This window comes from Castor canadensis, chromosome 3 (assembly GCF_047511655.1).
Source record: "Castor canadensis chromosome 3, mCasCan1.hap1v2, whole genome shotgun sequence".
Classification (NCBI taxonomy): domain Eukaryota; kingdom Metazoa; phylum Chordata; class Mammalia; order Rodentia; family Castoridae; genus Castor; species Castor canadensis.
The window spans coordinates 181,196,569-181,211,822 of NC_133388.1; the positions used below are offsets into that span (position 1 = coordinate 181,196,569).

The window sequence follows — 15,254 nt, forward strand, 5'->3', positions numbered from 1 at the left end:
AGGGAGCACAAGTCCCCAATCTCAGGAGCCAAACTCCCACACCACCTCCAGTCACATGCCTCCCTTCCTTCTCTAGAAAGCCCTTGCCATCCCTTGCTGAATCTTCCCATACTCTTCTCCAGTCCCAATACCATTTCTACTTCCCCAAATACCCAGGGCTGGTTTGATAACTCCCCTGTCATCCCACAATACTTTGCACCTATGTATTGATCAGGTTTCTTGATCAGAGATTCAGATGGAAATTTACATTGGAAAGTTCATTGAGAATTCTCTAAGGAACAATCTCCAAAGGAGTGAAGGAAATAGGATTGGGCAGACAGAAGATGAAGTGTGCAACAGTCACACAAAAGTTTTAGCATGATCCTATGAGGAACTCTGTAGAGGAAACTGTCATTCAGAATTGCTCCACATTGAGACATGGACCCAAGCCTTTGTGTCTTGCATTGTCCAGTCACCAGCTGCCCTGGGGAAAGGACATTTCTTAAGTGAAGCAATTCTTCCCTCAATGGCATTTTCTGTAGAGACTCGGTTGAGAGCCACCAGCAGCCAACACCCCCAGCTGGTGGGAGTGTCACTTGAGTCATTGAGGGAGATCAAGACGACACAGCTCAGCATCCACTGAACACTTGCCACATTATAATGCAGGGTTTTCATTCTTTCCTTCATTCAACAGACATGTAACAAGAGTGCAAAGGCTTAGAGATACATCCACAGTCAATGCTAGAGTGTGAGCCCTTCGAGGGCAAAAGCCATCTTTTCTCCCTGAACCTGATGCATTGTCATACAATAAACACCTTCTGAAAGATGGATTGGTGATGGGAGTGAGGTGGGTGTGATAAATAACTCTTCTTTCCCCACCCAGGCCAAAAATCATTTGCGAGATAGACAAGATCATACCTATGGAAGCCAAAATACCACCTGTATTACTAATAACGGGTGCTACTAGACAATATAGATTCTGACTGTGGAGAAGCACAGGAAATAAGTGATAGGGAACCCAAGACAGGCAGATTTTTCAGCCCAGTCTTGGGGAGCATTGGAGAGCCACAAACCTGCTTCTAAATGCATGAGAGAGACAGAAAAGATCCATCCTGTTGGGAGAAGAAGGAGAGGAGAAGGAAGTGGAGAAAAGAAGGAGAGGAAGAGGACAAGGAGGAGAAGAAATTAGGAAACAATACCCCATTTTCTCTTCCATAATTTACGCTCACCAATAAGTGCCTTTCTTCTCCACAAAGGGAGGTGAGGGAAAAGCCAGAGTATACATAAGGATGCACTGGGATAAGGGAAGTAGGGAAGTTTTACTTCTAATAAATATGTACAGGCCAGACTAAATGCTGAAATCTGTGCAATCCCTGATAACCGTTACCTCTAAGGCCAGTTCCACCATAACCCTGCCATTTGCAGGTTATGAGCCAATAAATCTCCCTGCTTATAAACAAGTACTAGTAGGATTGACCTGCAACCTTGATTGTTTTACTTAATATAGAAACAAGTACTTAAGAAATTATGGAGAAGTTGATGGTGTAAATGATTTGGGCTTAAATTCACAGGTAGCAACTTTGAAGCCTGTGTGGTTTCTATGGAAATAATGCTCTTCTAACTCCCAGTACTGTGTACTGAGAACAGTTTCCTTGGGACCCAAGTTAATCTCTGGCATGAGGCCACTAGCCAAATGCCAGGGAAAGCCACCTTGATACTTATGACTTATGCTCTTGACTGGATTGTGAGGTTGGGAACTGGCAGCACAGAGATATGAATTAAATGGAATGAATTTAGTCTGTGTGTCAGTAAAAAAAAAAAAATCAGATTTTTTTCCCCAGAACCATACTGCCAGCAAAAGGTGTGTAACTCAGTCCCAGAAGAGTGATAAAATGAAGCTTGCACAGGGACTGGGCCAGAGAGAAAGTGATGTGGTTTCTAATCAAACTTCAAGCCTGAGGAGAGTCCTAATGCAAGTTCTCGTGACAGTGGCTTCTCTGCTTACAATTAGGGTTGGAAAAGGGTTCGCTTTCATGCTTGGAGAGAGAAGGCAGTTTCACAGATTGCTCACTTTAATGGCAAGCCAGTGCTTTCCCTTCCCAGAGATTGGAAAGTATTCACATTCCTGTACTTTGAATTACAGCTGGAAGAGGAGCTCCTAGGACGTAAATTGCTTCCTTGACTCAAACTAAATCAAAGCCAGGACTATAAGAACTTCTAGTTCCAATCTCCTGGTGGCACACAGCTTTCTAGAAAAATATAGTGAGAGAGAAAGAATATCCTATACCTTTGGGCTGTGGGCAGAAACATATAAATATGGAGTACACTAATAAAATGCAAATAAGGGCTAATCACATATTCCTAAACTCACAATAAAAGACCATCTTGTTATCTTCCCTGAGCCCATTGTTCCCCTCTGGACGTTGGTTCTAACCCTGACATTGTCTTAAATAAGCACCACAACTTTAAGTGAATTATTCAACCTGGATGGATTTCTCAATTCTATCACTTGTGGAATCATCTGACAAAGACAATTCAAGTCGCTTTCTATTCTAAAACATCACACCTATGATTCAGGAATGTCTACAGCTGAGCATAACTATTTGTTAAATGAAGTAATGAGTAGGTGAAAGAATGACTGAATCCACTAATACCTTGATAAATGGAAGCTCAGTAACTCAAGAAGAATATCTCTACCCATGTATCCACTCTGCAAGAGAATTAGCCTTAAAGACATCCACTGTATGTGATTAATTAACTTCTCTGTATGCATCTATAATGGTACTAGTTATGTACTAACTTTGAGAAAATTGAGAAGGTCGTTTAAATTATGGTGTATGTTCTATAATTCAATTAAGAAAAGCTGTATGAGGTTGGATACATTGGCTCAAACCTTTAATCCTAGCTACACTGGGGTTGGAAATTGGGTGATCATGGTTCAAGGCCAGTCTGGGCAAAAAGTTCACAAGACCTCATCTCAACCAATAATAGGGTATGTGCCTGTCAAACCACCTACATGGGAAGTGTAAATAGGAGGATCATGGTCCAGACTGCCCAGGCATAATTGCAAGACCCTATTCAAATAATAACTAAAGCAAAAAAAAAAAAAAAAGGCTGGGAGCATAGCTCAAGCAGTAGGGCATCTGCCTAGCAAGTACAAGGCCCTGAGTTCAAACCCCACTACCACCAAAAATATTTTTTTAATTCTGGCAAGAATGTGGGGAAAAAGAAATTCTTACATACTGTTGGTAAGATTGTAAATTAGTCCATCCTCTATGGATATCAGTATAGAAGTTTATTAAAAAACTAAAAATATGATCTAGATATACCATTTCTTGGTAGATACCCTAAGCAATCAAAGTCAATTTCCATTAGAGATATTTGTGCACCCATGTTTATCACAACACTATTCATGTGATAACCAAGTTATAGAAGAACCCTATGTACATATCAATGGATGAATGGTATATATATATATATATATATATACATATGAAACAGAGTATTATTCAGTAATAAAGAAGAATGTAATCATGTCATTTACAAGAAAATGGATGGAACTGGAGATCATCATGTTAAGTGAAATATGCCAGACTCAGAAAGACAAATATCACATGTTTTCTCTCATATGAGGAATCTAGATTTAAATTTTTAAAAGACATGAAAATAACAGGGGGACTATTCAGAAAGAAGAAGGGAACAGGTGGGAGGGAAGTGAAAGAGGATAATGGGGGGTGAATATTATCAAAGTACATTATATACATGTGTAAAAATATAACGAAACCCATTATTTTCTACAATTCAGATAAGGCAGAAAAAAGGATGGGATAGGTAGGAGGCTAAGGGATGACGCCCCATAAAGAGTCACAATTTCTTGACCAGACACAATTGTCATATTCAGAATCCACTAACTGTATGAGTTTTCCATGAAGAAAGACCCTGAAATATCACTAATGTGCAAAACAATGATTACTCCATCCCAAAAGGATTCATGGTCACTTGGGTGGATAACAATTCATAGGAGGGAGAAGAATACTCAGATCTTGTAAGGCAGTTGGAAACAGAGCCCAAGCTCATGTCAATGTGCAGAGATCTGAAATGCCATGTGGCCATCTACTGGAGTGTGGACATATAAGATCCAGGCAACAAATAGTGTCCTGACCTGGCTCCAGTCATGCTGGATATAATGCATCTACAGCCCTTCCTGGTGATCATTTTCCTGATCTCCAAATATACTATTAAAAACAACAAACTTTTTTAATTATTCATTTATTCACATGTGCATACATTGTTTGGGTCATTTCTCCCCCTTGCCCCCCTCCCCCACCCTCTCCCTCCTTCCCCCCTCAGTTCCAGGCAGGTCATGTTCTGTCTTTATCACCAATTTTGTTGAAGAAAAGACACAAGCATAATAAGGAAGACAAAGCGTTTGCTAGTTGAGTTAAGGATAGCTATATAGAAATATTCCTAACATTGCTTTTGTGTACACGTGTTATGACCGTGTTGATTCATCTCTAACGGATCTTTACACTGGTTACTGATCCCCTTCTCATGATAACCTCTGTCACTTTAAGGTTTCTGTATTAGCTCCTCTGGAATGGGGACATCAAATGCTTTCAGGTTTTGGGTTTTTTACCTATTCCTATATCTCCCATATGTGCTCTCCCCTTGTCATGTGATCCAAGTCCATTTGCCCTAGATCTAAAGTCCGCATATGAGGGAGAACATATGATTTTTGGTCTTCTGAGCCTGGCTGACCTCGCTCAGAATGATGTTCTCCAGTTCCATCCATTTACCTGCAAAAATGATAAGATTTCATTCTTCTTCATGGCTGAGTAAAATTCCATTGTGTACAAGTACCACATTTTCTTGATCCATTCATCAATAGTGGGGCATCTTGGTTCTTTCCATAACTTGGCTATTGTGAATAGTGCTGCAATAAACATGGGTATGCAGGTGCCTCTGGAGTAACCTGTGTTGCATTCCTTTGGGTATATCCCCGGGAGTGGGATTGCTGGATCATACAGCAGCAGGTCTATGTTTAGATTTTTAAGAAGTCTCCAAATTTTTTTCCAGAATGGTTGCACCAGCTTGCATTCTCACCAGCAGTGTACAAGGGTTCCTTTTTCCCCACATCCTCACCAACACCTGTTGTTGGTGGTGAAAAACAACAAACTTAATGGTTGACATGACTTTCACTTTAGTCCCTTGGCCTGTGAGTAAGAGCTATTAAATATCAAAACCAAGTGGAAGCCTCTTGGCTCTGCCTCCCTGACTCATGCCAGCCAAGGTAGTAAGTTAAAAACAACATCAAGGAGCAGTAGAAATTAGTGCCATCCTCTGTATTCAGAGAACACAGAAGTGATTTTCATATTCATCCTAGCATATTCCTATTTAATGTACCCATCTTACCCCTTCCAAAAATAATTGTATCAATCCTAGACAATGACAGTGGACTACTACAGACTTAAGCCAGCAGTAACTACAGTTGTCACTGTTGTTTAGTTTGTGGCATCCCTGCCAGAGCACAGCCTCAGGTACATAGTATAGAGCCACTGGCCCAGAAAATGGGTGCTTCTCTAGCTCTATAAATAAGGTATCCCAAAAGCCATTTAAAATTTTTGCAAGATGGATAAGGCTGTACATTTATGGTCTTACCTTAGGCCTAAATTAACTCTCCCAGTCTCTGAGTCAATATAGTCTGAAGGGGTATGGACCTTCTGAACAGTCTGCAAAATATCACATTAAAATATACCAGCGGGGCCAAGGAATTCCAAGATGGCGGCTAGAGGTAGGAAGCAGAAAGCGACCCTCCTATAGTGAAATCTTGGAGAGACGCTGGAGACACACTTTGCAGGCATAATCACCGAGAAAAGGCATAACTTTGACCCCTCCACACCTCCAGCCGGCGCAGAGAATCTCCACTTCACGTTAAACGGAGAACCGAGGAGGACCCCCGGGGCCGCCAGTGGCCGGCGCCCATACGGCGTGGGAAGACGCGGACCAGGTGAGCTTCGCGGTACCGCGGTAGCCCCACAGACAAGCCTGGGCCAGAGCAGCATAGCCCCCTGGACAGACTGACCTCCACCCGGGGAAAAAAGAGAAACTGAGTACTAAGCAATAAGAACAGTTAAGACACGCGGAAAGAGGGTGGGGCGCCCTGAGCGCTGAAGATTGGGGGAAGGGAATCCTTCCCGGGACTGTAAATAAACGAGCCGGGCGGGCCGGAGAGGCTCTGGCGGGAGTGGGGCGCGCCCAGCAACCAGGAGCGGGGACACTTGTGAGAGGAGGGAAGACCCACTTCCCACGTGAACTGTAAATAAACACGCAGGCCTGACAACGCGGGGCAGTGTCACCTTTCCCAGTGCTTGGAAAGGGAAAAGCCTGTAGCAGAGGCCCCCCCCCCACAGGAGAACTCTGAGCAAACAAAGCCTGTGGGACCAGGTGAGTGCTAGCTCACCCCAGAGATCTGCATAAATAACGCCGCCAGCTACAGGCTGAGAGCAGCAGGCAGGCAAGCCACAGTTGCAGATACCACTCTCAGAACTGCCTCCAGACGCTTTTTTTTTCTTTTTCTCCCTACCTTTGATGAGAGAACAACCGAATTACACCTGCAAGCCGAAAAACTTACTGAAACTGTATTGCATTTGAACTGGGGACACTTGGTGGGACTTTTTTTTTTTTTTATCTTCTGTGTGTGTGTGAGTGTAGTTTTGTTCTACTTTATGCATCCCCTTTGATGAGACAACTACAGAACAACATCTGAGGCACCAACTCCAGGACTGGAGATTGAGACGGACATCCAAATTATTAAGACTGAAATTGCATTGCATATAAACTTGGAAGTTTTTTGGTTTTTTGTTTTTTGTTTTTGTTTTTGTTTTTTTTAATTTTCTATTTTCCATTTTATTTTAATTCATTTTTATAAATAGATATTACTTTCATATACTTATTTTTTATTTTTTATCTTTGATTTTCAATCCTCTCTCTGTCACTCTATTGTCTGTTCAGCTTACTGTCGATTAGTACACTAACACTCCCTGTTTATACCTTTGAAACTCTCTTGTCTGATACCTTGTTCTGCTTTCTCCCTCTTGTCTGTATATTTGTTTTCCCCTTCTCTTTGACTTCTTGCTTTCCATCTCAGCTCACTCTTCCATTCTCAATATTACCATTGTTATTATTACAAGCTAGAAAATACTTAATTACACACAGTACAGGGACAGTAACAACACCAAGGACAATGACAGGAAGACAGAAAAAACAAGGAAACCAGTTTCCCCACAGCAAAAAATTAGTACAGGAACCAGAGGGGAATGAAGAGAACAGAAACTCAGAGCCAGACTCCAACAAAATGAAGATAAACTATGCCAAAGGACCCAATGAAGCCTACAAGAATAATTTAAAAGAAGACATACTACAAGTACTCAATGAGAATTTTATAGAGATGATACTGGATAGGGTCAACCAAAATGTACAGGAGACACTCAAGAAATTCCAAGACAATAAAAATAGAGAATTTGAAAAAGCAAAAGAAGAAATAAAGGAAACCATAGAAGCACTGTATAAACACCAAAGTGAAAGAGAGAACACAATGAATAAATGGATAAATGAACTCAGGACAAAAATAGACAACAATAAAGAAGAAAACAGCCAGGATATGGAAAACCTCAGAAAAAAGAACGAAACAGAACTGCAAAACAAAACGGAAGGCCAATCCAGCAGAATAGAACAAACAGAAGACAGAATCTCAGAACTTGAAGATGAAATGGTAATTAAAGGAAAAACTGAAGAACTATTAATTAAACAACTCAAGACCTGTGAAAAGAAAATGCAAGAACTCACTGACTCCATCAAAAGACCAAACTTGAGAATCATGGGCATCGAAGAAGGAGAAGAGGTGCAAGCCAAGGGAATGCGTAATATATTCAACAAAATAATAACGGAAAATTTCCCAAATCTAGAGAAAGATATTCCCATACAAATGCAAGAGGCCTCCAGGACACCAAACAGACCAGATCAAAATAGAACTACTCCACGACATATCATCATTAAAACAACAAGTTCAGAAACTAAGGAAAGAATATTGAAGGCTGCAAGAGAGAAAAAACAAGTAACATACAAAGGTAAACCCATCAAAATCACAGCAGACTTCTCAACAGAAACATTAAAAGCAAGAAGAGCGTGGGGTGAGATCTTCCGGGCACTGAATGAAAATAACTTCAACCCCAGGATACTCTACCCAGCAAAGCTATCATTCAAAATAGATGGAGCAATAAAAGTCTTCCATGATAAGCAGAAACTAAAACAATATGTGACCACAAAGCCACCATTACAAAAGATTCTGCAAGGGATCCTGCACACAGAAAGTGACACCCAACTTAACCATGAAAAGGCAGGCAGCACCAAACCACAGGATAAGAAAAAGCAAGACAGTAGAGAGTAACATCAAGTTAGGTACACACAATCAAACCTTCAAACAACTAAGATAACTAAATGGCAGGAATCACCACATACCTATCAGTACTAACGCTTAATGTTAATGGACTTAATTCACCCATCAAAAGACACCGTTTGACAAAATGGATTAAAAAAGAAGATCCAACAATTTGTTGCTTACAGGAGACTCATCTCACCGACAGAAATAAGCATATGCTTAGGATGAAAGGCTGGAAGAAGATTTACCAAGCCAATGGCCCCCGAAAACAAGCAGGAGTAGCAATACTTATCTCTGACAAAGTAGACTTCAAGCCTACATTGATCAAACGAGATAAAGAAGGACATTCCATACTAATAAAAGGGGAAATAGACCAAAAGGAAATAATAATCATCAATCTGTATGCACCCAATGTCAACGCACCCAATTTCATCAAACATACCCTGAAAGACCTAAAAGCATATATAAACGCCAACACAGTGGTTGTGGGAGACTTTAACACTCCATTATCATCAATAGATAGGTCATCCAAACAAAAACTCAATAAAGAAATCCAAGATCTAAAATATGCAATAGACCAAGTGGACCTAGTAGATGTCTACAGAACATTTCATCCAACCTCTACACAATATACATTCTTCTCAGCAGCCCATGGAACCTTCTCCAAAATAGATCATATCCTAGGGCACAAAGCAAGCCTCAGCAAATATAAGAAAACAGAAATAATACCATGCATACTATCTGACCACAATGCAGTAAAAGTAGAACTCAACAACAAAAGTAAAGACAAAAAACATGCAAACAGCTGGAAACTAAATAACTCATTACTTAATGAAGAATGGATCATCGATGCAATAAAAGAGGAAATTAAAAAGTTCCTGGAAGTCAATGAAAATGAAAACACAACCTACCGGAACCTATGGGACACAGCTAAGGCAGTCTTGAGAGGAAAGTTTATAGCCATGAGTGCATATATTAAAAAGATTGAAAGATCCCAAATCAATGACCTAATGATACATCTCAAACTCCTAGAAAAACAAGAACAAGCAAATCCCAAAACAAATAGAAGGAGAGAAATAATAAAAATAAGAGCTGAAATCAACGAAATAGAAACCAAAAAAACCATACAAAGAATTAATGAAACAAAAAGTTGGTTCTTTGAAAAAATAAACAAGATCGATAGACCCCTGGCAAACCTGACTAAAATGAGGAGAGAAAAAACCCAAATTAGTAGAATCAGGAATGCAAAAGGGGAGATAACAACAAACACCATGGAAGTCCAGGAAATCATCAGAGACTACTTTGAGAACCTATATTCAAATAAATTTGAAAATCTAAAAGAAATGGACAGATTTCTAGATACATATGATCATCCAAAACTGAACCAAGAGGAAATTAATCACCTGAATAGACCTATAACACAAAATGAAATTGAAGCAGCAATCAAGAGTCTCCCCAAAAAGAAAAGTCCAGGACCTGATGGATTCTCTGCTGAATTCTATCAGACCTTTAAAGAAGAACTGATACCAACCCTCCTTAAACTGTTCCATGAAATAGAAAGGGAAGGAAAACTGCCAAACACATTTTATGAAGCCAGTATTACACTTATCCCAAAACCAGGCAAAGACACCTCCAAAAAGGAGAACTATAGGCCAATCTCCTTAATGAACATTGATGCAAAAATCCTCAACAAAATAATGGCAAATCGAATTCAGCAACACATCAAAAAGATTATTCACCACGACCAGGTAGGCTTCATCCCAGGAATGCAGGGGTGGTTCAACATATGAAAATCAATAAACGTAATAAACCACATTAACAGAAGCAAAGACAAAAACCACTTGATCATCTCAATAGATGCAGAAAAAGCCTTTGATAAGATCCAACATCATTTCATGATAAAAGCTCTAAGAAAACTAGGAATAGAAGGAAAGTTCCTCAACATTATCAAAGCTATATATGACAAACCTACAGCCAGCATTATACTTAACGGAGAAAAATTAAAACCATTCCCTCTAAAATCAGGAACCAGACAAGGATGCCCACTATCTCCACTCCTATTCAACATAGTACTGGAATTCCTAGCCAGAGCAATTAGGCAAGAAGAAGGAATAAAAGGAATACAAATAGGTAAAGAAACTGTCAAAATATCCCTATTTGCAGACGACATGATCCTATACCTTAAAGACCCAAAAAACTCTACTCAGAAGCTTCTAGACATCATCAATAGCTATAGCAAGGTGGCAGGATATAAAATCAACATAGAAAAATCATTAGCATTTCTATACACTAACAATGAGCAAACGGAAAAAGAATGTATGAAAACAATTCCATTTACAATAGCCTCAAACAAAATCAAATACCTAGGTGTAAACCTAACAAAAGATGTGAAAGGCCTCTACAAGGAAAACTATAAACTTCTGAAGAAAGAGATTGAGGAAGACTATAGAAAGTGGAGAGATCTCCCATGCTCATGGATTGGTAGAATCAACATAGTAAAAATGTCAATACTCCCAAAAGTAATCTACATGTTTAATGCAATTCCCATCAAAATTCCAATGACATTCATCAAAGAGATTGAAAAATCTACTGTTAAATTTATATGGAAACACAAGAGGCCACGAATAGCCAAGGCAATACTCAGTCAAAAGAACAATGCAGGAGGTATCACAATACCTGACTTCAAACTATATTACAAAGCAATAACAATAAAAACAGCATGGTACTGGCACAAAAACAGACATGAAGACCAGTGGAACAGAATAGAGGATCCAGATATAAAGCCACACAACTATGAGCAACTTATCTTTGACAAAGGAGCTAAAAATATACGATGGAGAAATAGCAGCCTCTTCAATAAAAACTGCTGGGAAAACTGGTTAGCAGTCTGCAAAAAACTGAAACTAGATCCATGTATATCACCCTATACCAAGATTAACTCAAAATGGATCAAGGATCTAAATATCAGACCCCAAACTCTTAAGTTGATACAAGAAAGAGTAGGAAATACTCTGGAGTTAGTAGGTATAGGTAAGAACTTTCTCAATGAAACCCCAGCAGCACAGCAACTAAGAGATAGCATAGATAAATGGGACCTCATAAAACTAAAAAGCTTCTGTTCATCAAAAGAAATGGTCTCTAAACTGAAGAGAACACCCACAGAGTGGGAGAAAATATTTGCCAATTATACATCAGACAAAGGACTGATAACCAGAATATACAGGGAACTTAAAAAACTAAATTCTCCCAAAACTAATGAACCAATAAAGAAATGGGCATGTGAACTAAACAGAACTTTCTCAAAAGAAGAAATTCAAATGGCCAGAAGACACATGAAAAAATGCTCACCATCTCTAGCAATAAAGGAAATGCAAATTAAAACCACACTAAGATTCCACCTCACCCCTGTTAGAACAGCCATCATCAGCAACACCACCAACAACAGGTGTTGGCGAGGATGCGGGGAAAAAGGAACCCTCTTACACTGTTGGTGGGAATGTAGACTAGTACAACCACTCTGGAAAAAAATTTGGAGGCTACTTAAAAAGCTGGACCTCGATCTACCATTTGATCCAGCAATACCACTCTTGGGGATATACCCAAAAGACTGTTACTCCAGAGGCACCTGCACATCCATGTTTATTGCAGCACTATTCACAATAGCCAAGTTATGGAAACAGCCAAGATGCCCCAGCACAGACGAATGGATTAAGAAAATGTGGTATCTATACACAATGGAATTTTATGCAGCCATGAAGAAGAACGAAATGTTATCATTCGCTGGTAAATGGATGGAATTGGAGAACATCATTCTGAGTGAGGTTAGCCTGGCTCAAAAGACCAAAAATCGTATGTTCTCCCTTATATGTGGACATTAGATCAAGGGCAAACACAACAAGGGGATTGGACAATGAGCACATGATAAAAGCTAGAGCACACAAGGGAGGGGTGAGGATAGGTAAGACACCTAAAAAACTAGCTAGCATTTGTTGCACTTAATGCAGAGAAACTAAAGCAGATACCTTAAAGCAACTGAGGCCAATAGGAAAAGGGGACCAGGAACTAGAGAAAAGGTTAGATTAAAAAGAATTAACCTAGAAGGTAACACCCACGCACAGGAAATCAATGTGAGTCAATGCCCTGTATAGCTATCCTTACCTCAACCAGCAAAACCCCTTGTTCCTTCCTATTATTGCTTATACTCTCTCTACAACAAAATTAGAGATAAGGGCAAAATAGTTTCTGCTGGATATTGAAGGGGGGAGCGGGAGGGGGTGGAGTGGGTGGTAAGGGAGGGGGTGGGGGCAGGGGAGAGAAATAAACCAAGCCTTGTATGCACATATGAATAATAAAAGAAAAAATATATATATAACAGCGGTCTCCTACCAGTTGAACTAAATGAGCAAGATGCATTGAAGTCCATGGTAAAACATGAAATCCTGAAGGTAGAAAATAAATCCTAAAAAAATAGGAAGACACCACATAGGTACAGACTTTTAGGGTACAATAGCATAATGCAACATCCTACATGAAGTAAAGGGCAAAATATTACATCAACATACAAAAAATGTTGATTTTTGTAATCTGCTAGTTTCTGGAAGTGTTTATCAGATCTAGGAGTTTTTTGGTGGAGGCTTCAGGGTCTTTTAAGTGTAGGATCATATTATCTATTAATAAAGATCATTCAATTTCTTCCTTTCCTGTTTGTATTCCTTCTATGTCTCTCCCTTCCCTTACTTCTCTAGCTAAGAACTCACACACTGTCTTGAATAAGAGTGGAATGGTCACCGTTGTCTTGTTCCTGACTCCAGAGGAAATGCTTTCAGTTTTTCCCTATTTAGTACATTGGCTATATGTTCGTCTTACAGCACCTTTATTATGTTGAAATATGATCCTTCCATCCCTGGTTTCTTTGAGGCTTTTATCATGAAGGGATGTTGGATTTTGTCGAAGACTTTTTCTGTATCTATTGAGATGATCATGTGACTGTTGTCCTTATTTCTGTTTATGTGCTGTATTGTGTTTATTGATGGCATATGTTGAACCATCCCTGCATCCCTGGAATAGTGTATAATCTTTTTATGTGTTGTTGAATTTGGTTTGCAAGTATTTTAGTGAGAGAATTTTTGCATCTATATTCATCAAGGAAATTGGTTTATAGTTTTGTTTTTTGTTGCATCCTTATCCAGTTTTACATAAATACAGGACTATTTGGGGGTGGGAAACCAGCGAGATGTGGGAGGGGGAAAAGAGAGGGTAAGAAGGGAGAACATGATTGAAATACATTTGCATACAAGTATGAAAAGGTCATAATTCAATCTGTTTTTTTTAAATTACAAGAAAGATTAAAAAGACAGTGGGGGAGGAAGGATAAGAAAGAGTAACAGAGGGGTTGAATATGATCAGAGCACATTATGTGAGGGTATGGAAACACCACAGTAAATGGTGTTTCCTTGTATAATTAATATGTATTAATAAAAAATGTGGCAAAAGAAGAGTTGAATAACAGAGCTTTTACACCTTTCCCCACCTCCCTACATGCATTAATCCCCCCAAAGTACACAATTCAATACAGCATCATACCTAAAAATGCAACAAAGTATATTTAATCATTCAGCTATTTCAAAATGTTAAAAATGCCTACTTTGTGCTAGGTTCCACTGCGGATCCTTTTCCTCACCGTGCTTCTTTATGTAACAATATGGCACTTGTAGACACTGCTGAGACACCACGGTGGGAGAAATCCTGCTCTCCTGTTCTGTCCACTCTGTGCCTAGAATCTTGACCTCACAAGTTGGGTGACTCCATCCAGCTCACATAACTCTCTCTGCCCAACTTCAGAAGTTCAAATTTTCATTTTGAAAGAAGCAACTATATAAAGATAATTAGCTGACAAAGAAAAGCTTCCTATCCCTATGGGCTGAATGATGTACAATTTTAGGAACAACTAATGAGTTTTAAGCCAACACTGCAAATAAGTGGATAAAAAAGCAAAGTCTAGATTAACTAACAAAACTATAGCCACTAAAATCATAGCCACTAACTACAATACATATAAACATGGAAGTGCCACAAGGAAACTCCCTAGTAGCTATCTTAAACAACCAAAAATGTCATTTTTCTTCTTCTTCTTCTTTTCTTAAACAAATTTGGAGAGCAAGAGGGCAGAACAGGTCCTGCCTTGGGGTGTTGGTACCAGTGGGAGTGGAGAGGAAGTGGGGAAATGGTGAAAGAGGGTGAATATGGTACAAATACTGTGTACGCATGTACGTAAATGGAAAAATGATATCTGTTGAAACTATTCCAGGAATGGAGGGAGGAGGGGATGAAGGAGAATGGTAGAGGGTGTGTTCAAATAGGATACATTTGATACATTGTAAGAATTTTTATCACATGATAAAAGCGAGAGCACACAAGGAAGGGGTGAGGATAGGTAAGACACCTAAAAAATTAGCTAGCATTTGTTGCCCTTAACGCAGAGAAACTAAAGCAGATACCTTAAAAGCAACTGAGGCCAATAGGAAAAGGGGAACAGGTACTAGAGAAAAGGTTAGATCAAAAAGAATTAACCTAGAAGGTAACACCCACGCACAGGAAATCAATGTGAGTCAATGCCCTGTATAGCTATCTTTATCTCAACCAGCAAAACCCCTTGTTCCTTCCTATTATTGCTTATACTCTCTCTACAACAAAATTAGAAATAAGGGCAAAATAGTTTCTGCTGGGTATTGAGGGGGGGAGAGGGAGGGGGTGGAGTGGGTGGTAAGGGAGGGGGTGGGGGCGGGGGGAGAAATGAACCAAGCCTTGTATGCACATATGAATAATAAAAGAAAAAGGA

At 39.5% G+C, this 15,254-nt stretch overlaps 1 long non-coding RNA gene across 1 annotated transcript in view; it reads right to left on the minus strand.

Annotated features, from left to right (window-relative positions):
• The window catches only part of LOC141421369 (uncharacterized), a 117,877-nt gene that overhangs the window by 100,968 nt on the left and 1,655 nt on the right, over positions 1-15,254 (minus strand). The gene's annotated exons all lie outside the window — the stretch shown is intronic.